Genomic DNA, 23,958 nt, shown 5'->3' on the forward strand with positions numbered 1-23,958 from the left:
GTTAAAGCTGGTTGAGATATGTTTGAAATTTTCCATAATAAAAAGTTTTTAAAAATCCCTTTGGAAAGTTGTCAGATTATGTAAAGTATACATAAATATATATGCTACAGAATCAAAATACAAGATTAAGCCAAAGAATTAAAAGAATTTATGAACAACACTGTCTCAGTTTCACAAATAATTTGTCAGTAGAGAATTTCTACTGGATGCAAAAATACAGTTATTATTTACTTATTAAATACTTATCAATTGCAACACAAAACTGAAATGACTAAAAAAGCAAATTGACTAGTCAAAGGGGAAAAAAAAGGAAGGTGTGCTTTTTGGCAAGCAATAAGGTGTTTGCAATTTTATGTAGGCTAGGGGAAATGACTGTGATCCTGTATTACTCTGAATCATGATTTTTAGATGGAGTCTGTACATTTTAATATGGTAGAAAAGGCTGGTCAATATCGCTACAGTAGTTACAAGAACCATGGGGATGCAAGGTAAGTAAGAGTGAGAAATAAGTAAAGGGAAAAGGTGAGTTAATGCACAAAACCAAATAACTGGGAAGGAAAAACTAAAAAGTTAAAGGTGTATCTTCCTTGACCTTGAGGAAGAGTGCATTTTATCATGCAGACATACCTTCATTTCAAAGGTAACTCATTAGGAAATAATGGCGCACAAAAATCATCCTTTACCTTGTGAAAGACACACAGGGTTTTTTCTTCTAGAAGCTGGAAGCCTGGTCAACATTTTAGTGGTTCTCAAACTTAATTTTCATCAGAATCAACTAGAGGGATTGTTAAAGGGATTGCTGGACCACACCCCCAACCTCTCCCTTAGACCACACTTTGAGAGCTACGGGCTTATTCCATGATCAATTCCTGTAAATTACCAGATTTTAAAAGCAGTCACAGTTTTTAAAAACTCAATACACATTCTATGAGAAACATTTTATTAAACTGAATTTACAGGCAGAGCATGAGTGTTTTACAAAGAGAATTATCACCCTGATTAGAGAACTGCATTTCACAGACCAACAAATTAAATAAGTACTAAATAATTTAGAAACTTCATTTGTACTGTGGTAGTTATAAACTTTTATAACGTTGTAACGTACAAAAAGATACCACTATCTGAGGACAGTTTCACCTTACCCAAACACAGACTTAAAACGGAGCCTCCTTCACAGAACTCACTTAACCAGCTGATAAACTCAGTGCCAAGTCCTCTATTTGGTCCATTTGAATCTGGGGCTCTACTCATCTTCATTTACATCAGTAGCTGCGGAATGCTCCCTGCCATCAACAAGCCACTGCTACAGCAACCACAAGGGACCCATGTCAGAGCTTCCATCCTTGGCTGGATGAGTAAGTCAACAGAGTCTGAACTCACCCAACTATGACCAGGCACAGCAAAGCCATGCTATTTAGGCCTAGATCACAGGCACTGGGGCCAAATTAAGAGGCAGCAATGGACAACCACAGCCTGGATACAGTAAATCACTTTTGTAAATTTCTTAATATGAATGACGCTCAGTGTCAGGTGGGAAAGGAGAAGAGATCCTAAAGAACTACTGGTCAGAATTCCACGTAAGTTTACCAGTAATTTAATCTCCAGTGACTGCTTCCTCCAAACCAGGCCTCTAAAAAACAGCTGGAGTTGAGATGACAATTCAGATTTCAATAAATTCAGTCTATTGCATCTGCACCGGAATGAGAACAGTTTTAAGTTAATCAATCATAGGAAACCTGTTAAGCAGATGATAGCTGACATAGCTACTAAGTGGGCAGGTAGCATAAAAAATAAATAGTAGTAGATTACGTTACCTTTTGACGAGGGTTTTGACGCTGGTATGTTGAATCTCCTTTAGTTTATACTCAAATAAATTATCCATTGAAAGAATGGCAACAGATATTGCAAACATCATGGGGTGTGGCTGGGCTAAAGGTTCTCAAGTCCAGCTTCAACACTAGAAGTCTAAGCAAACAATTTATTTACTGGACATTCTAGAGGACAAAAGCCAGGGTATTTGGAATCAGGATGCATAGACTCTAATTCTGGCACCTAACTGTGATCCTGGGCAAAAGGCTATATTTTGGGCTCCTCAACTGTAAATGAGGGGGTAAAATAGTAGTACCGACCTCATAGGAACATTGTAGGAAATAAATGAGCATGTAGATTGTTTAAGGAGCAAAACTAGGGATGCTAATGATGACATGTAAATCTGAAGTTGCAAATACCAATAGAGTCTAATTAAAACCTTAAAAAAATTACATGTCATTTGTCCCTCACATAAAACCTTGGAAGTCTCTAGAAGCCACAAATTAACTTAATGTTTAATGACTAGCCTGAGAGGGTATTTTATAATTTCCTGGTTTTGCCTACATTTTGGGCACAGCCATATTTCCAGAAAGCAAGCAACAAAACCAAGAAAAGAAATTAGACTGTTTCTAATCTTCCATTGAAAAAACAGATCTGCAAGACAGAGTTGTGGACGATTCAGTACTTTTACTTTGGGGACATGGCAGAGGGTTTGGAAGATTACACGCTCTCACTTATAAACACAGATAAGTATGTACGTAAGCAGAGCCACTGAAAATGTCTGACAGATGTTATGAGCCTATCACCAATGATGGCTTACAGCAATAGTAGTAATATTTACTGAGCATACACTATGTCCTACAGGCTGTATTTTTTCTTTTAATCGTTGAAACTCTAGAACTTAGGTATTTTTCTAATAAGCCCCATTTTATAGATAAAAAAACAGAAGAGTAAGGTGAGTTTTTGAAAAGGAAAAATATAAAGGAAAAATATACACAGTCACTACATTAAGAGTTTCACAAATAAAACATTCAAGAATTCAGAAAGGCAATGGACTGCTCTGCTACACCTGTGACAGGCCTTTGACCTGCAGAAGGCTGACACCTCATAGATAACCAATTGTCTATGCCCAGTTAGGTGCCCTCCATGTGGCTGCCAGGAGCCATGTGTGATTCCTAGTCACACTGTGTAACCTATGGACAAGGCTGCAAGATGGAAGGCTAAGAAACGGGATCAGGTTTTAAGTCGGATGACAGGGTACACAAAAAGGAGTTTTTGCAACCATTATGATGATTATGCTGATGTTTCATTATAACATGTTTGAGGGTATAAGTGGCTTGATAAACACCCTCTGGGGCTTTCTTTAAACTGGCAGGATCTATGCTGAACAGAAGAAATAGGGTGGTGACCAAGCTGAACGTGTTGAGGACCAAGGGAAATTTTAAAAGCTGCACTACCAGACATCATTAGCTTAATTAATGCCTCCAGTGGGCATTAGGCTAAGATGTCACTGCTAGTTTACCGCAGTAACTAACAATTCTCTAAAATGGCCATATCATAGGCTCATTTTCACCAAGCGTCATACTTAACTCACTTTTCTGCAGAACTCCTTCAATCCTATTAAATGTTCCCTTAGTCAAAAGTAAGATATTGTCATTAAGCATCACATAAGAAAAATAATAAAAAACATACACTACCTGTATTTCAGTAATAGGAAAACATGGTGAAATAGTCAATACTTGATTTTTATAAAAAGAGGTCAAATTTTTTTAAAAATCACTTAAGTTTTAAGAAATTTCAACATCTTCATTCAAGGTCAAAGACAGCTTTAGAAAAATTCAATATCACTTTACTTGTTATAACCTCCTTTAAACCAATGTGGAATGGGAATGAATTCTGATAATAGTTTTGATCTATAAAATGAGTCAGAAAATCAATTTTAAAATAGAAAAAAATGCTTAAATGTTAAATATTTAATATTTAAACAAAGAGTAAGTTAACAAAGATGCTTTTAAAAATAATGACATTTTGAAAATCAAAAGTTATTGGTTATTGTCCTTTTTGACTTTATGGAGCTATAGAGAGAGAGATGCACATTGGTTAGGTCACTTCTACATCAAGTATCAGGAACCTGGGTTCCAACCTCAGCTCTGCTGTTTACTATGATTTTGGGCAAAATATGCAGCCTCGCTGAACCTAATTTTGTTTACATTTTATTTTGAGATAGTATTGTTATTAACTTAGGAGTGTTTACATTCAACCTTAAAGAGTCAGTTATAATTTCCATTTGTTAAGAAAATATAAGATAAAGACAAATATTTTACCATGGTCAATTCTTTTCAATAACTTTCTAGGTAAAAATACAGAAAACATAACAAATCACAGTATAAAGTTCAGTGGGGAAGAGAATACTTTCATTAAATTGTCTTCCTCTGCCTTAGCATGTTAATTCCACAGTCGGCATTGGTGTCGATTTGAGAAGCAATATTACTAGTACCAACACTTGAAATCTTGGATTGAAGGAGTTACTTCTTGATGTTCAATGCAGGGCAAATGAGCCTGAAGTAATAATTCTCGTTTCCAATACTTTCAAAAGCAAATTTTGATATGAGAATCAGTTATCCATGATAAGAGATGAAATTCACTGAAATGATCTAGTTTCACGATACAAAAAAACTTGCTATTTTCAACTCTATAAAAGTAACGTTTTTAGAAAAACAACTGGAAGGATTCTAGATATTACATCAAAATACATGTCTTCTTACACATATTTTAAATAAACTTGTATGGTAATGGCTTGTGCGAGGAAAGAAGTCTCTGGGGACCACAGTTTAGAAGCTGGTTGATCACCTACCAGGAATGACAGAACCAGGGAGTGATATAACCAAGATGAGGTGAGACATCGTGGTGGATACCTCTCAAGTCTCTTCTTACAGTTAAAAAGATTCAAAAACAGAAAGCGATAATGAAAAAAAGTAAATATGTACTACCCTCTCCTCCAATCCACTGTCTCACCATCCACAGACAAGTTTTGTTAGATTTACTTGAATCTTTCAGGTACGTTCTAAGTACATAAATTCTGTCTTATGTATAAAATCTTCCTTAATGTAATTTATGATACCTGCTTCTTGCAAATTCCTTTTTTCACTTAACGCTATTTTTAATTTATGACGGGATAATTCTCCGGTTTGGTACAAACAGTGAAAAAAATGTTAATGGTACAAATGGTACTCCAATAAGGTCCTCATCTGTGGTCACTCTAATACAAAATACTATAGTACTAATTCCTAGAATTGCTGAATTGAGAGTTATGCACACAAAGCTCTGAACGATTGCTCTTGAAAACTGTTGCACCACTGACAGAACAAGAAAATGTGTTTCCTCACATTCTTGCCAACTCTGGCAGGACTGCGTAGTCTTTGCCAATCAGATGGTTTAAAAAATGTTATCTCACTGTTTTAATTTTTATTTCCCTGACTACTAATGAGATTGAGCATATCTGTCTAAATTTGCTAGCTATGTCTATTTTTTTCTGAATATTATCTGTTAAATTCTTTGCTTTTTTTTTTTTGGCCTACTTCTTTTGTATTCTTTTAAGAGGATCATAATGAAATATGTATGGACAAAATTATAAGATTGAATTTATTTCAAAATAACCCAGTAAGGAAAAAGAAAAAGAGGAGGCAGTATTTACAGATAAAACAAGATAATAATAGATAATAACACTGCTTATAAATTTAAAATTTCCAAGACTAGGTGACAGGTACCTGGGGATTTATCATACTATATCATACTATTTTGTCTTTTGTGTATGCTTTAATTTTTTTCATAATAAAAGATTTTTAAAGAGCTTTCCTCATTTTTCTTAAGATGTTCATAATATTTTTAATTGATTTGTAAGAATACCTTGTGGAATAAAGAAATTTGCCCTTTGTTACGGACTCTATAAATAATCCTCCAGCTTCCTTCTCTCTATGGACAGATATCCCAACACTATTTATTGATAATCCATCTTTTCCCCCCTCCGATATGGAAAACCATCTTTATCCTAATTTCCAACATATCTACAAGTCTATTTCAAGACTTCCATTTGTCCCACTAATTTGCCTTTGCAAGTGCTATGCAGTTTTAGTTTCTATACCTTTACATTTTCTTTAGATTTTTTTTCCTGGCTATTCTTACCTAATGATTTTCCCAGATGACTTTAAATAATTGTGTTAATTTTCCTAAGTGTCTATTATACTTATAAACGCCCCTCCCTGTAGTGCTGTCTCCCTAACATCCTGTAGCTTGGTTTCTCCTTTACATCATCTGTTGCAGTCAGACTCCAAATTCACTTTGACATACTGCTGGCGCACAAATGTTAAATAATTCGTTTCTCGGTGTAAAAAATATTTATTTAGCTATTGTGAAAGGTCAAACTGCCAAAAGACTGTTCTAATATTTCAACACTATCCTTTTTCTAAGGCCTTACTTTCGTAAATAAGGACCTGACTACAAATGCAATAAAGGAGCATGTCAAGATCAGTCTGAGGCAAAAGGTTTTAAATATAATACACTAATTTTAGTCATAAATATTTTAGTTTTACTTTATCGGTTTACAGCTTCACAGAGGATGTGATTTCTTAAAGAAGATATGGCTTGATCAATTTATTAGAAATAACCAGTAGAGATCATGTTTTCACAGAGCAACTGTTAAATTAATCCGTGTTAAGTCAGCCTCAAAGCACTTGGACACAGCTATAGGATGTGGGTGTAACAGGAACGCACAGACTGACACCTGATAGGGCCTTACTCTGGGTCAGCAGGAAGAAATGGAGAAGGGGAAAGTCTATCCTTCGAGAATCAAAACATCAAAACCCCTGGCAGTCTCTTGAAAAATTCGATCCCTCCTCCATCTAGGTTAAAATAAAACCTCCCTAAAATAAAACCTCCCCAAAACAAAAAACAGACTGCTCCATTCAATTCACATTTTATGAATTAATGCAATTTAAGTCACTCGAAAGCACCAAAGGTACATGGCGACTTTCTCTTGAATCTAATGTCTGAATGAGATAAGCAGGAAAATATACTGATAAAAGGCTAATAGATATGCGCATTTCTAATATACAGTCAATGCTATGTGTGAGCGGGTCCTGGAGATGTAAGTCCTGGGCACTACCGTTTCCAGAAGCTTCCTCAGGTGCTAGATGCCACAGGTCCCTTCACAGAGATATCTCAAATTACCTCCTTCCCAGTCCCTTTTGATATGTACTAAACAATCTCTTAGCTTTCAAAGGCATTAGCAGAGATCTTTGAAAGCTGGCAACCAGGAATTTTGTGGCTGCCTCCAGCTGGTCCAAGCAGCCAAGGCTGACACTTGTGCAGGGTCACTGTGGGAAATGCCAATGGAGGGGCAGAACTTGGAGGGGCAGGAACGCGAACAAGCAGGAGCTCTGCGTCCTGGATACGCATTCTTTAGATTCCTTTCCAAGTAGTTTTTCTTCTGGTTCCAAAGACATTTTAAACTCTAAAGAGCAGACCACAAAGTTTATGCAGAATTTTAAATAAGTCGTTCCTGTTTCCAGATGATCACAAATGTCATCGATGAAATGTTGAGATGTTAAAGCCTTCCGGTCATCTGATAGCACTGACAGGTGAAGCCAGGCAGGGCAGCGCCACAGGCAACGAGGCCTCTCCCTCAGCTTTTGCATTTTCACAGGGGTAAAGTGAGGCGCACTTGAAAGTCAAGTTCTGAAGGGTCCAAGAAGAGACGTTACAAAGAGGCTTACAATGAAAATCAGAACCACTATTTTTTCGGGGCCTACTATGGGCCAGATTCTGGGCTTTGTACCTTAGTTTTAATTCCATTTTTCTCCTGACCAACCTATTTACAGATACTTTGTAGATGTGGAAATTTAAGTTTAAGGGAAGTTATGTCATTTTCCTGCAGTCATACCTCTAGTAATTGAAGGAACTGTGGCTCAAATCCAAGAGTGACTCCCAACATCTACAGTCTGGATTATTTTATTTGGGGTTGAGAAAAAGGGAAAGAATGGAATCGGGACGGAAGGAGTGGCTGAAGAAGGGGGAAGGGACACCATCTAGAGACATCCGTGCTCAGAGGCTGGAGGGGGGAAGGGGGGGCAGTCAGAACTGAAGCCTAATAGATTAGTCTCATTTCTTATCAAGCAGCCACTGTAATGGCTTGCTTCAAGGAGCTAACTGTCCGAGAGGAAACACAGGTCCAACTCCACCCACCACTGCTTTTTGCCTCTAGCAAAAGATAAGTAGGTGGAGTACGGACACTGAAGACCAAGTCTGGAGCTGGTTCCTGAGCTCCCATCCTGATGCTTTACCAGTTTAATACATGAAATGGGGATAACGGCAGCTACCTTAAGGCTGCAGTTGAGGATTATATAAAAAACATTTCCAACAGTGTCTGGCTCTTAGAAAGAGCTATATACCTGATGATTATTATTATTGTTATTGTTGTTGTTACTACTACTACAGAAGCTTAAGAAAGCCTCTATTTTTACATACTCTAGAAAGAGGCGTTTATTCTATAACTAACAAACCACAATATGACATGATTGACTGCCAAGTTTCTAACACAAGTTTAGTTGGGACCGAGAAAAAAAACACAACAAACCTAAAATAACTCTAAGAAAGTATTTCTCCAACTTAAAAATTTAGAATACAGAGGCAAAGATGAATTGCTATATACTCGGTTCTTTTAAATGTTTTGAATCCAGAATGTTTTCCATAAAGTCCTCTTGATTAAAACACACATTCCTCTCCAAAGACTGAGTAAATTCAGTACGGTAGACACCATTAGTTTTTATAAATGATTCATCCAGGTGAACCGTCATTGATAAATTATGTACACATTATGGGTGAGATGATCGTAACAGTTCCTGTACTTCCTCAGACACCCTACCATGCTCCTACCTCACAGCCTTTATATTTACTATTATTTCTAGCTTGAGGACTTAAAGGAGAAGAAAAAAAGTTTTTCTTCTACCCTGTTAGGCTCAGAACTAGAGCCATACAAATTAACTGACAAGAAACAGATTAACAGGCGAAAAGGCAAACAAATTCTATTTGATGTTAATATTTTTACCTGGTGAGGGGAGCTTCACAGAAAAAAAGTGAAAGCCCCCCAAAAACAATAAGGCCCGAGAGCTTATAGTCCTTTTTAACAAAGAGCAATAGTAAACTGCAGAGACATGAGAAGACGAAGGAAAAAAAGTATGGGCTTCTGAGGGTCCACTCACTATAAAGGTACGGTAAAGTATTTATTTAAAATAAGTAAAGAATAAGTTACAGTGTTTGCTTCAAAAGACTGTAACATGAAATATAATAATACAAAACTGGTTAACTGGCCATGTAAAGAGCAGTTAACAATCAAAAATTATATGGGTCTGGCTAACCAGGCTTACAACCCTACAAGGGTCCTATGAAAGCAGCATCTCATCACACACTGTTAAATTTAAAGACAAATCTAGATCTTTATGGCTAAAGATTCTTACCTTTGGGAGCGTCATAGAATAAATGGCTTATTTTTTAATCACGTAAAATCAGGAGTGACTTTAACAGCAGGGAAAAGGGAAAGGAGGATGCTTTATCTACATCTCCGTGACCACATAACCCAATGAATGCTCCCATCGAATGCTCTAATCAACTAAAATCACAACTTCACTGATGTCTACATTAGAGCTTTGCCTGTCAAGTCTAACAGTTTCTTAATAGTCAGACTGTGTGAATTATTTGGTCAGGTTTTCCTATTTATCTATGGTTTCTGTTCATCTCATTTTAAGTACGACATTACAGTTGAAGGAGTACCATGTTAAACACTACTTGAGAGCAGTAATTTAGATCATTCGATAAATACTTAAAAATAGTAACAGGTATTTTACACACAGTCCTTCCCTACATCACTACTTCCAACTTAACTTCAGGTTGAAAATGCCAAATACGAAAGCACACATCATTTCCCCCCATTGCCTTAAACAGATTCATACATCCATCAAACATTATAGTTACAAAGAGCTTATAATGGTATGAGATTTAATGTTAAGAAATAAAATGCAGGCTAAAAAATGGAACCTACAGTATGATTTCAAAAATACTTTAAAAAAATGACCTAAAACAGACATTCGTGGGTGTCAGGATTATGCATGTTTTTACATTTTCTCTAAGCTACCTACAATGCATCTGTAATACATTTCTAGTTCAAAAATATCTAACTTAAATATAATTTTAAAAATTACTCCCCCTCACCAAACATTTTAAAGCTCTAAACTTCAGTTTCTCTTGGTTATATTTACTATGGAAAATATGGGGAAACTGCTAAAAAAAAATTATGGTGGCTTTTTTAAGTTTAAAGGTAATTTTTTAAGTATTATAGACAACTGCCAAAGGAAATGCAGATATCCTTGGACATTTAACTCATTCCTGTAAACTGTGACTCCTCTAAGATTTGTCCCACACATACCGGCATCTGCAAAATGCAATTATTTTCTCATCATAGAATATGAAGAAAATACAGTACATGCTTTACTCAAAGATCAGGAGCTCCTTTGGGGAGAGAGCTTAGCCACAGATGAGAAGCCCTAGGTTTAAACAGAAACACTGTTAAGTCTAACACTAAATCAAAAATCACTAAACCTAAGTCAGACATCAATAAACTTTCACCTGCTTCAGAGCACTCTTGCACGATCTACAACATCCAGGTTGATAAACATTTTAGGAATGAAGTGAAAACTTCCATCTTTAAAAGTTCACCCATTATGCATTTCCATATCGTAAATACTTTACACCAGCAGCGATCCCAGGAGCATACCAATCCCTGCCTTCCCCAACCCATCATGCTGTGCAGAAAGTCTTCCACATTTGCTTACATTCTGAAAATAACATGCCAGAAGTGCACTGGGCTTAAGCTGTCAGAAAACATCATACTTTAAGTATAACTGGATAAGAACTATAGGCACAGTGAGGCAGCCTTCCAAAAACAAAAAAAGAAAAAAGAAAAGAAGCTTAACTCCCATGTTCCCGGGGAACAGACCTCATTCACAACAAAATGTGTATAGTAATGAATGCCCTGTGGACCTTTCCTTTCAAGGGCAGCTGACATTTCAACCAGTGTTCACAGTCACATACCTTGGTTCCCAAAGGGTCCCCCTACAACTCCTACTTCAACAGTGGCTACACCAAAATAGGACAAATTGATCACTGAACCCAGCATCATCTTCTATCTAAAGATTCTAGATATGCCTGGTAATTTTATTTATCTTGCCCCCAGAGTCTTGTCCAGATCACGCCATGCTTTCTCCAGTGGGTCAGATTTTCTTAAGGCTCCTGTCTCAATGTTCAACTGACAGCGACCACCTAACAACATTAGTATATACTGAAGTGGACACAGCAACATGGAACAGAAAAAGGAAGAACTATTGATAAAAAGAGACTGGAAGTCAGAGGACGGGGACTGGGCTTCAACCCTTAATATTCTAGTGATATTGGGCAACTCAACGTTCCCAAATCTCAATTTCTTTATCTGTACAATGAAGGGGCTTAGAAGGATATCATGCATACTACCTGCTCCAAAACCTATGGTTCTTTTCATAGACAGCAGTATAGGTTGACCTGACCCTTCCACAGCCGCCCTGTCCACTATGATAGCCAGTAGGCACATGTGGATGTTATGTATATGTAGTTGGTCCAAATTAAAATATGCTCTATGGGCAAAATTTTGAAGACATAAAATGAAAAAAAAAAAAAGTAATATATTTCAGTAATCGTTTTTATACTGACCACATGCCGAAATAATATTTTGGGTTTACTGGGTACAATAAAACATATTAAATTAATGTCACCTGTTTCTTTTACGTGGCTACTGGAAAATTACAAATTACATTCGTGGTCCCACTATACTTTTATCGAACAGTATTAGTCGGGCCCAGGCATTAAGTGAAGCCCAGAGGAATTCTGAGATGAAATGACGCCAGAGAGCATCTGAGTGGAACACTGCCATTCTCTGGCTCTTCACCATTAGGGCTTCAAGCTTATCATTTCCATCGAATACTTATAAAATAGTTGTTTCAAAGCCATGTTTATATTCTCTTACTTTACTCACCAACAATGAATGAATCAATAGCAAATAACATTGGGCCTAAAAATAACATCACTTCATTTACTTAAGATCTAAATCTTAATTATCAACTGTGGGCTTTAAGCATAACCTTAAATGAATGTACCTTTACGTGGACACGTGTATCCTGTTTTCGTTTTCCTTTAAATTGAATATACATTTAAGATAATAATTTAGTTTACTTCATAAAGATGATTATATAATCTTTTTTAAAAAACTCGATTTTGAATTTAATAGCAACAGCTAAAATGAATTTGCATGGATGGACCACCTTTCACTGATATCTAATTAGAAACCTTTCCACTAATTATTATAACCTGTATCAATTTATTTAATGTGTTTTAAATGTTCAGAGAAGCAGAGATGGTTTCTAAAGAATTGGTTCATTTAGAAATATGACTATGAACAGAGCCAATAAAATATTTATAAGGTTCAGGTAAGTCAAGAGTGAATACTCAAGTATTCTTCTCTGAACATATTTTTGGACTGCCAATTTTTTCAATTAGGTGTTCTTAAATAAAGGCATATATCTAATCGCCTACAAAACCAACTACCAAAGGCAATAAAGTAAGCTAACTCTGCAATTCAGAGCCAACTAAAGGTAAACCCATTTCAAATTGGTCTTAAATTATGGCCAGTAATTATATCAAATATTTTCAGAAATATAAAAGCAGAACAGAATTCAGAATAAAATATATGTTCTTAGGGGAATTTTTTTTTTTTAAGTTTATCAAATTATATAAACTACCATTAGAAAATTATGCAGGATTAAAAAACAATTTTCTCATATTTTCAAATTCTATCTAATATAATTGTTAAAATTTTCACTTATATGATGTAATTACCACCCACTCTTTTTATAGGAGGAAAAAAAGCATAATTTCGAAATACGACCAAGATAATAGAAGAGGAATATATACATTCAAACAAAACGGTTACTCTCATTCTCGTTATCAGTCAACGACTATTCCAGGCACATTCAAATCATTTTTTCTGAAGGCACTACCTAAAAGAGAGAAGATGAAATTTTTTTTTGACAGATACTTCAAAATAAAAAAAGTAAATGGCAAGATTTAAGATGATCAAACTTGAACTAAGCTTTTGATTACCCTTAAAGAATACAAAAGGTTCAAAAGAAATAATTCACAAAATAAAACCAAGAGCAGTTTTTGAGGAACCATATTTTAGACATTTCCCTTTTGAAAGAATCATGTACAATACGTCAAACTATTGGAACATATTTTTCATAAATCTTTAGGTACTATCAATTCCAAACACTCCCTAACATTGGTGACTATGTCACGCCTGCTCAGGACTCTAGGTTTTTTCCACATGTTTATTTCATTACCTACTTTCTGGCAAATACCTTCATTTGACCATTTCTAGAATAATTGAAATGAATAAGAAAAAAAGATACGCAATGAATTTTTAAATGGAAGTCCCATTTTTTACTGATGCAAATATATTAAGGTTTATTTTCCTCTTTTCCATATTTCTTTCCAATCTGTTTTGATAACAGGTGGGCACATCAACATATTTGAAAGGCTGTGCAGCAACAGAGAAGAAGCTGAAGGCGGTAAGCAAATCTAGCTCACAAGAGGTTCTCATCATCATGCTTTTCTAAGATTGTTTTATCTGCTATTCCTTTCAAAGAACAACCACAACAGAATTGCTTTAGAGAAGTCTCAAGATCAAATGAAAGATAGTTTACTAGCAGGCAGAGTAAACCAACAATGCTACTACTATCCACAGAGCCACTGGAATGATCCCTTTTTCCATCATTCTGATTGGAAGCATTTCCCAGGAATACAAGTCTAAATCGACCAGAGCAAAGGCTCAGCTCTTGGGTGTTCCTGCCATATCACTCCCTAAAGATGTGCTTCCTACATGCTTAGCTAGCAGAAAAGGAAAAGTGGGCAAATCCCAAAACCTACTCTAATTACTCATAGAGAATCTTTGTTTTGGTTCAGAAAGGTTATTAATCTACCCATTTTCCTCTACATCCCAGAATGATAGTTATCACCCAATATCCCACCTCTCTTTTATCCTTCAGAAGAGAACCTGGAATGTATTCTTGATGGCAATACTCCCAGCTAAGAGACCACGTGTACCAGCCTCCCTTGCAGCTAGGCGCTACCATCCTGCTAATAATAATAAGATCAAGTAGACAATGAGAACTTCTGCAAAGGCTCCTAAACCTAACTGACTGACCATTGTCATCAATAGCTACTCCCATTGTAGGAACATTTAAAAGTACCCAAGTGCTGAGAAAACGAAGTTCAAACTCATTGAAGCATCCAGAGTTCTTAATCTCCTACAGTCTCCACACCATCTCTCCTACCCACATTCCCATGGCTTTCCCTTCTGAATCTCTATAGCTTCACCTTACCCCAGTTACCCTCCACTCATCCTTGAAAACCAGTTTAAATGCTAACTACCTTCTCTAAGAAAACTTTGTACATTCTTCCATTGCAGACTTTGTCTCACTGTGCCCAATTATTTCTGCAACTATTTCTTCCCCCATAAGGCCACAAAATCCTTTAAGGCACAAACTGAGTTATTTCTCTATTTGCTCACAGCCCCACCAACGTACCAAGGCATCTGAAACTGAAACACAGAAGGTATCCAGTATCCATAAAATAAATGAAGTTTTTAAAAATTCAAGGGAAAGGGAGAAAAATATAGTGAGATAATAAATTAACAGGAATAAAAAAACATGCAATGGAGTATACAGATGTTGTATTATGAAGTTGTACAGCTGAAATTTATGATTAACCAATGTTACCGAAATAAATTTAATTTAAAATAATTACTACAAATCAGTGTCAATATCACAGAAGTCAATCACAAATGCCATGAGAAAACTTGGAATAGAGACAGAACAGAGGAAGACAATTCAAATATCCAATTAAACATGATTCGTTTAAACCTTCCCTTCAACGGCCAACAGAAGAATAGATCTGGGCTTGGGTTTACATTTTGTGTGTTCCACTCACATGAACGAGCAAATAAGCAATGAGGTCATGTGTCAAATTTTTTTAAAAGTATAAATAATTCAACACATTGTAATAAAACCTTAAAATGCTATTTTAGCCAATGTCTTTTTTTTTTTGCAGGAAAAAGATCTTACACTAGCATTTTTTTTCATTTCCTTATTCGCTATTTAAAATAATAAGTACAACCAAAAACACATGCACACAAGAAATGCTCCCAACACACTGAATACTTCCCATCTCTGTCCTTATAACATGACCCAGAAAAATTCACAATGATACCAATTTGACCTCTGAGTCCAGTTCCCAAAAGTGAAGTGAAATATTCAAAGAAAGGAATTGCCTGGGTACAAGATAGGTCTGCAATCTATCTTGTTTGTTAAGTATGCTCTCCCCGCCACCGAATTCATTATCTTTGTCCTGGATATCTCTGAATGGCCATGCTGATAAATTACTTGGTCTCCAGTTCCCGGGACTTGTGCTGTCTTAATGATATCTCTATCCTGCAGCTTTTGCTTCTACTCTGTTTCAGCCACCCAGTCACATGGCTACCACCCTCAGAGAATTTCTTCCTCTCATACTTCACTGAATAAGTATGCAGTGATCCCAAAAGCACAATTTTGTCACAAACACACTGCTGAAAGCAGAGCCCTTAACAAGTCTTCAAACTAACAGCAATAGCGTAAACTACCTTCACATTCAAACGTCCTATCAGTTAGCCAAGAACCTCCCCAACACTAAACAACTATAGGATTTTAAAAATTAACTTACTTTTATTGGATTTAAATTTTCTAGATTCTGTGGTGTAAGAGGATTTAACAATACAAAACATTAAAAACAAGCCTGAGAATACACTAGCTTTTGCTAATCATAATGATCTTGATTAGATGTTCAATGTCTCTCAAGTTAACAGCATATAGTGGCATTGGCTTTAAACCTTTGAACTTGAAAAGAGAACTGAAGTAACAGAATTTTGATTCTGGTTCACATTAAACCGAAGAGTAAATATTAGCTGTAAAATGGCAAAAGAGAAGCAAACTAAAAAAAAGACAATAATAAAATTTTCATTTTGATAGCCATTCAATTTAAGTCCAATACACAACATTTTCTTTCTAAATTCCACTATCTTTCTTATTCAAACAAAATAATTTCTAGGCACCCTCAATTGAAAGTGTCTCAATCAATCAGAGGATTGACGAAATATTTTAAGATGGCATTTGTTTGCTGGACCAACTCAATTTCTGAAATAATGAGTTGCAAATGGCTGATCATTATTAAGTTATTGACAGCATTTATGAAATCTTTTCAAAATAAAATATTCTAGAAAAGGCTGAAAAATTAATCTTATCTAAAAGGCTTTACTTCTTTCCCTAGGCTTGGTGTTAGGTGGCATTCACAAATTTTTAAGAGATGTTAACACAACTGTCAAGAATCAAACATAATTATTTATCAATATAAAATTTCTACAGTAGTCACTGAAAATATTTCTCAAATAGTAAATGTAAGGCAATGTGGTGAGTGATGAAACAAATTATAGGAAATAGTTTGTGATCACCATCAATATTAACTTCTATCCCTCACCAGTTTTTGCTTTCAATATTTAATCATTCCAAGGTAGGTTCCCTGCCCCCAGTCATGTTTGTATATTACAGGGAATATATAGTTCTCTCCCCCAGATATCTAAGTTCACAACTGGATAGTGACGAGATCAGGGACCTCCCTTAGAATGCCACATACACTGTCACACTCACAAGAGACTTCTACACAACATATCTTTTACCCAACTTATTATTTTCCAAGTCCCCCACTACTTCCTGTTTATTTTGTCTGCCCCCCTTCTCCCCACCACGATGTAAGCTCCCATGAGGGCAGGGAACCTCAGAAATATCCGTTAAAAGCGTGAATTTCCTTTTCTGAGTATACCAATAAAAAGCTAAATTCCTCTGCATATGACAGTAAACTATTAACTTTTCTATAAAAATTTGATTTTAATTTTAATTTAATATGTAAGTATCTGTGAATAAATTATTCTTAGAATGATTGGTCTGCATATTTACAAATTTTTGTGGGAGTTTCTTGAGAACTCATCACTTATATTTTCAAACCAAAATATTGCAATGACAAAACTGTATTTGTTTTTTAAAAAACCATAAGCAATTAAGAGCATCAATATTGGGACTATTTGCTCTCAAATACCACTTTTCATATGATGGATTTTAATGTTAGTCTCTAAAGAGTTAAGCTAAGATTTTTTTCAAAATTACATCAGTTTTAAAGGCTTAACTTTCAAAGTAAATGCAGTTTTTGAAAGATTAAAAAAAAATCAGGAAATATAGTTAAGAAATTGTCTATCTTTATCATGTGTGCCTATTAATTTTATTACAAAATAACTGAATGGTGTTATTTATAAAAACAATAATTATGTTTTGTAAATTCATCCAAAAGTAAGAGCAGATAAGAAGTCAGGTCTAAAGTACACAAACCTAGCTCAAGGATGGGATTAAACTTCTTATTTTTCTTCTGGTAAAACGTCTTCACGAGGTCAAACTATACTGCAGTCATTAAAGCTTTGAAATTGAACAAAGCATTTGTTCAATTGAGATATAATGCCTTTCTTCACCTAACACAAAAAAAACATTTCTTGATATAGAAGCTCTCTTATTCTCATAAGTATCTTTTAAGGCTGAAAAGTAATTTATCTGTCTCTAGGGATGCCTTATATTCTTCAATGAAGATAGTATGTGGGTTTCTATGGAAGCGAATAGAGAGCACAGGACAAATTATTAGATTCTCTAAGAAAGAGAATCAGGCGAAGAACAATTTCATATCAACAAAATAAAGCACCAGAAAAAAAGAAAGATTTCTTCTTGCTCGGTCAGATTTCACAGCTAAAAATCATTTCAACTTGGGAAGAAAAGATAAAAAGAGACACCATCTGGAAATTAAAAGACATAAACACTGTCTGAGATCCATACGAATAAGACTTTCAGAATTCTAAAATTTATTCATCTACGAAACAAGTTTATTGTTCTTTTCCCTTTTCTGACATGTTTCGCTTGCTCATTCCTTGCCCCTGCTCATTTACCCTTATACATGTGGCTGTGATACCGTCTCATTCATTCCTCACAGTATCTCTTCTGAGCAGGATGTTTATTTCAAACATGGCCGAAATAATCACATCCTCCCACTTGAACCCACTTTTTTTGATTGAGCAGGACAGTGATAAATACATGAACTGGTTAACAAAACTCACAAAGATTCCTTGGGATTCACTGATTCTTTAATGTGTCACACATACTTTAACCACAGTAATACCAATTTTCCATGCTCTCAAATATCCTTACTCTAATTTTGAACCTCTTCTTTTATGAGAAAAAATATGCTAATTTTTAAAAGTAGTCTTTTAATTAAGTAGTATATCTCTTTTTAAAGACGTGATAGCCATTATCTAACTTATAATATCATCCACTTTATTTTGAAAACGGATTTCTTACAGAAATGCTGCACTCTCAAGCAGTCTGCTTTTTGATTTCCTTGTTCTCTGGTGAAGATCATTTCAAGCTTCTATTCTAAGACCAATCTTTTGCTGGCATTTGAAATCTTCCATTTCTGCCCAGATTGGCAAAACCTGTTTATTCATTTTTCTAGAAAAAGTTTTCCTGAAAAGTAAACCAAGCTTGTTCACAGCTCCTTGCACATAGCTGACAGTCAACTAATAGATGAGTTAATAATCGAACCAGCAAATAAACTAGCTCAATATTAGACATGTTGGCAAGCTGCCAGCATGCACACATTTAAAATAGGTCTTTCCCACTTGTGTAAAAACTGCTTATGCTTTTTACAGATTTCCATGCTGTTAAATTTTCCAATGAACATGAATTACTTTCACGTTTTACAAAAAGCCAACTGAAATATAAAAAATATGTATTTAATAAATAAAATTTTATAACATGTATTCTAAAAACTGTATCTGTGGTATGCCATTTTTAAATTTAAATTATATTCATTTGCTCTTATAAAGAACAAACTACCAATTTCCTGCAATAGTCTTAGCTGGTCATTAAGTGCACTAGTCAAGAAGTGAAAAATCATAGATTTTTAACTTTCAACTATGTGTAACTTAAATATATTCATTTTCCATCATTATCATATACAGTGTATAACTAATACACAATGACATCATGTTACATAGCTACTAACTCATGTACCATTTCAAGCATTTTACATATATATTAACTGTCCTCAACAACCACAAGCATTATTAATCCCATTTTACAAAGGAAACAACTGAGGCACAGAGCTAATCCACCGTCAATAGCTTAAAAGGAACAGATCCAAGAAGATTCAAGCCCAGGCAACCTTGCCCCAGTCCAAGTTCTTGATCAGTGTGGGATGTTACTCTTCACTGAACATGTGTCAAACTTAATGACTGGGACATCACACTGGTATTGAAATCAATATGACAAATGTAGGAACAATTCCACTACTTTCCACAGAGCTGGGCTTTTAAAAACCTCTCATCGTCCCCATTTCAACCGCTACCTTCTTTCATGAAATACTATAATTCTAACAAAGTTCAAGCTAAATCCATATACTTTTTTTCAAAAAGTAGCCACACAAAGTGAATCTAAATAAACTGGGCTCTTAGCTCCCTATTGCAAGCTGAGACCTCACACATGTGAACCTGAGTCGTCTGTATTCAACCCACTTAGAAGAGTCAACAAACTAATCTATCGAGCAACACTTGTTCATAGAACTATAATTGATTAACGTGTCCGGGCTTTTTTTTTTTTCCATGAAATTACTTTATTCCTAGAACAATTATTCTAATCCAGTTTTTGGTAGATTTCTACTTCTAAAAAAGCACCAGTAAAGTCTATATATTAACCAGGATTAAACTGAAGAGGAAAATTCGCCAAATATTTTTTTTCCAAAGAAAAACACTAGTGTCCTCACCAAAACGGTTATTTCTTAAGCTATCTACATTAAACTGAAGGAACAGTTACATAACATTTTCCCTTTCACATTGGTTTTCATTTGCAAAGTCAGTTTGAGGGTTTAGGTACTGTTCACTTTATTTTTACAACAAAAGAAAAATTTAAGAAATAGACATTCTATTGCTTAAACTTCCTACTCATACGGGGCGGAGGGTGGGGGGCATGCTCATACCTTCACCTTAAGCTTCCTCCACCTGCCACCCCTCCGTCTTCCTCCAGTCACTCATGGGTATCTGTGTTCTGGCTGTGCCACGGAGTGACAGCACTTCCACGGGTTTGCAGAAGAGGGTATTTAGCATCAATCTCCGCCCTGTACATGTCTGGGATCCCATTAGAAGGAAACCATTTCATGGTGGAGTCCAACATGCAGAAGTAGGAAACCACCCGACAAAACACACACACACACACACACACACACACACACACACACACAATCAAGTTTATTTTCCCCACCCTCCTTGTTGCTGCCCAGTGAACCACTTTTTTCATCACATCCTCCCCCTCAGTCATGGTCTTACTGAAGACACAGAGCTCTCATATCCTGCTTTCAGCCCCTTACCTTCAGCTCCTCAATTCCTTACTGCGAATTCCCTACTCCTCTCCTGAATGTACCCTATACCTTTCCTTTCTGTCTCAACATTTGTCATAGTGCATGAACATACGTTTATAATGATTTCTTTATTGTCTGTCTTCCCCACTAGACTGGAAGCCTCGTGAAGAAAAGACTTTGTTCACCACACTACCTTCAAAAGCTACAGGACAGGTTTTGGCCCCAAAAGAGAATCAATAAAAATATCTCTAATGAGTGGATGGAGAGATTAATGAAATCAAATCCCACACTTGGTCATATTTCATTGTTTAAGAACTTCATCTCTCCTGGCTCTAAACCAGGCACAGGGAATAGAAAGATGAAGACAAAGCTCCCTTCCGTCCCCCACGCCACCAAAAGTGAGTGAGAGAAGGGGAGAGGCGGAGGGGAAGGGGAGTTGTCTGGGGGGGAAAAGTAGAGAGAGGTAAGTAAACAAACACTGTAAAGTGACTTAACTTCATTCCCCAGACCTGGATTACAAACCTGGCTTAAAATGAACTATGAGGAACTTCTCCAGGATTATCTCATCCCATTGTTCCTTTATTCCTTAAATATAGATATTTAACTTAATACTTTTACTTGGAGTCTCGCTTAATCTGTACTTTCCTTTTGCTACTTATCACTTTCTATTTTCTTTTATAATCATGTGCCTGTCTTACTCTGCAAACTTCCTGTGAGCTGGGGAGTGGGGCGGAAGGTAATGAAGTGTACTGTACACAAACTAAACCTTACATCCTCCTGGAGCTTTACATTTAAAGTATATTCATAAGGTTTACCTTTGTATTCATAACTGATATAAAGAGATAGATCAAAGAAGATGCTTCTAAGTCTCTTAAGGTAATATATATCCCTATCTAGATGAAATTTGTAGAAACAGAATGCACATTTCTATAGAATTTAATTACATTTCCTAAGTGACAGTTCAGTGGTCATATAAAAGGCATTTAATAGATATGCTGATTTCTAGAAAGACTGACCACCTCAGCTTCATCCAAATATCTGTACAAGAGTCTCAAGTAAGCCATAAACAGTAACTTAACATAGTGATCCTCTAGTAATAAGGAGAAAGTTTTATCCATAGCATAACCTCTGTTTTCCTTTAAACCAATATTCAATGGGCCACATTATTTTTAACTTTTTTCAAACAGGCATTCCTAATTTCACTTTGTGATCTATTTAGTTGCAGGTTCCTTTTCATTTCCTTAATCAGAACCAGGGATCTTTATTCTCTCTGAAGTACTTCACTGTAGTACTAACCACATCACAAGTGTCATCAGGCGCCTCTGCTGGTTAGGGATGCTTTTGTGCCCTGCTGGTTATCATGGCTTCCCACTGATTAGCAAGAAACTCCTTACAGGTCACCATTAGATCTGAGCTTCACTATTCTGTGCGTAGGAATCTGCCTTTAGGACAGCACTAGCCGGCATGGGTAAGTTTCTACAGTCTGTGAATTAGCACCACTATCAAAGCAAATAATTGTGATTAGGTTAACCCCCACCTCCCCAATATGGGAAAATAAAATCTAAGAGGAAATAGATTTAAATAAATAAATGGCAGAGTTTTAAAGCTCACACTCTATCAATACACCAGGCAAAATTATCAACCCAGGTAATAATGTTTCCCCCAAAAGCCGAGGCTTCATTATTACTGCCCTTACTTGTTTTTTAGAGCCATCTGCAAGCAGACCTATTTTCTAAGCCTTAAAAAAGTTAGTCAACTCATGATTACATATTTTCAGTGGACTCAGAGACAGCTGGATAAATCCCCCTCTAACCTCATTAGTGAATCACCCTCTTCCACCAACCACTGCAAATTGGACTAATGTATATCTCACCTCCATCCTTTGAAGCAGGTGACAATAACCAGTGAAAATGTCCAAAGGGATGGCAGAAAGATCAAAGTGCAATCGCAAAGCCAAAAAATAATTTGACTCATATTTGCCTACACATTGCCTTTTTACTAAAAAAATTGCTCGAAAAAGTTAAATATTAACGTTTTGACAAAAGTTCCAAATATAAAGGTTATATGATTTTAATCAGTTAATTTGTTTTTTAATGTGCAGTAAGACAATCGGGAAAACAAATAATTGTAGAAGTAAATTTAAGTCAACAGAGAATATTAGAGTTCCCTTAATTAAATGCATATTTTTTAAAATACGGACCACCAAATTCTTCCACTCTTGAAACAGTTTGTCTTAACTAGCTCTAAGGTGATTCCTGAGTCACTTGTAGGTAAAAAACAAGAAGGGAAAAAAGTTCAATGACCTCGAAAATTAGGGACTAAAAAAACTGTAATGATGTGATTGTACAGCTTCAGTGGAATTACAGGAAAACACTTGTCCGGAAATAGCTCTTTTGGAAAACTACCATGAGGTAGGGGAACAGAAGGGGAAAAAAATAAGGAGGGAAGGTCGCAAACGGTAAAATACTAACGGGAACCCACCGATGCAAAATACCACCTCCTCTGTCCCGACTGTCACACAAATTACTTGTAAGCATCTTTGGATAAAAAGGAAAATAGTCATAACGCACAGGCGTTTGCTGAATGTTGGATGAATGGGGAAGACTTGTTATACACCTAGTGGTGGGTGGATTCCACCAGGCTGCAGCCTCCACACAGCTTTTCTTTGCTGCACTGCAGAGGCGCCATCTTCTCCGTCTTAATCTTCACTCAATTCAATCCTTTTATCTGCACTCTAAAAAAAAAAGACTCTGAGGACCCTCCCCAGCAGCCCGCGGCCCCAGGGTGGGGCTGAACCAGAGTGCCCAGCGCTGCCAGGGAGGAGGCCGAGCCTTAATCAGACAAACGCCTCCTTTGATGCACAGGAGGGGAGAGCTCGTGCCTCCCCACCACCCGCCACTGCCCTTTCCATCGCACACCCCACTTCCCCAAGGACTTCACAGCCCGGCACAGAATTAGCAAGCCTTGCAGGTGATGGGGGTGGGAAGCTGAAGGGCCCCTAGGCTTCGCCGGAGCGGCCCCAGCAGCGCCCCAGCCCCCTCCGGGACAGACGCGCAGCGCCAGGGAGTCGGGCGGGAGCTTCGGCGGCGCACAGACTAACGCAGCTCAAGCCACCGCGCCCCGGGCTAGCGAGGGCGGGGTGTCGCGGCTTTTGTTCCCAGGGACCTTCTCCCTCCGGGAGAAGCTGAAGGTGCGAGCGAACGCCCAGGACGTCCAGGCTCGGGGAAGCTGTGAGAGCGCTGTGGGTCTCCGACCCCTCCCATCTCTCGAACTTACACAAAAGGGAGACGCAGAAATGTACAAAGTTTGCCTGCGGAAGGTGGTGCGCGACCCTGATAGGGGTCGCACTCCAGACGCCGCCGCGAGCCGCCGCGAAGAGGAAGGCGGAGATCCGGCGGGGAAGGGGCGGTGAGGCAGCGAGGGGAAGGTGAAACGGGGCGGAAAAGGCAAAGGGAAGCGGGGGGTTGGGGGTTAGCTTCC

General features: G+C 36.8%; 1 protein-coding gene across 7 annotated transcripts in view; it reads right to left on the bottom strand.

Moving 5' to 3' along the window:
- The window catches only part of APP (amyloid beta precursor protein), a 239,073-nt gene that overhangs the window by 214,111 nt on the left and 1,004 nt on the right, over positions 1–23,958 (bottom strand). The window lies entirely within an intron of this gene.

The sequence above is a fragment of the Pteropus medius genome, unplaced genomic scaffold (genome assembly GCF_902729225.1).
Source record: "Pteropus medius unplaced genomic scaffold, Ma_sr-lr_union100, whole genome shotgun sequence".
Lineage (NCBI taxonomy): Eukaryota > Metazoa > Chordata > Mammalia > Chiroptera > Pteropodidae > Pteropus > Pteropus medius.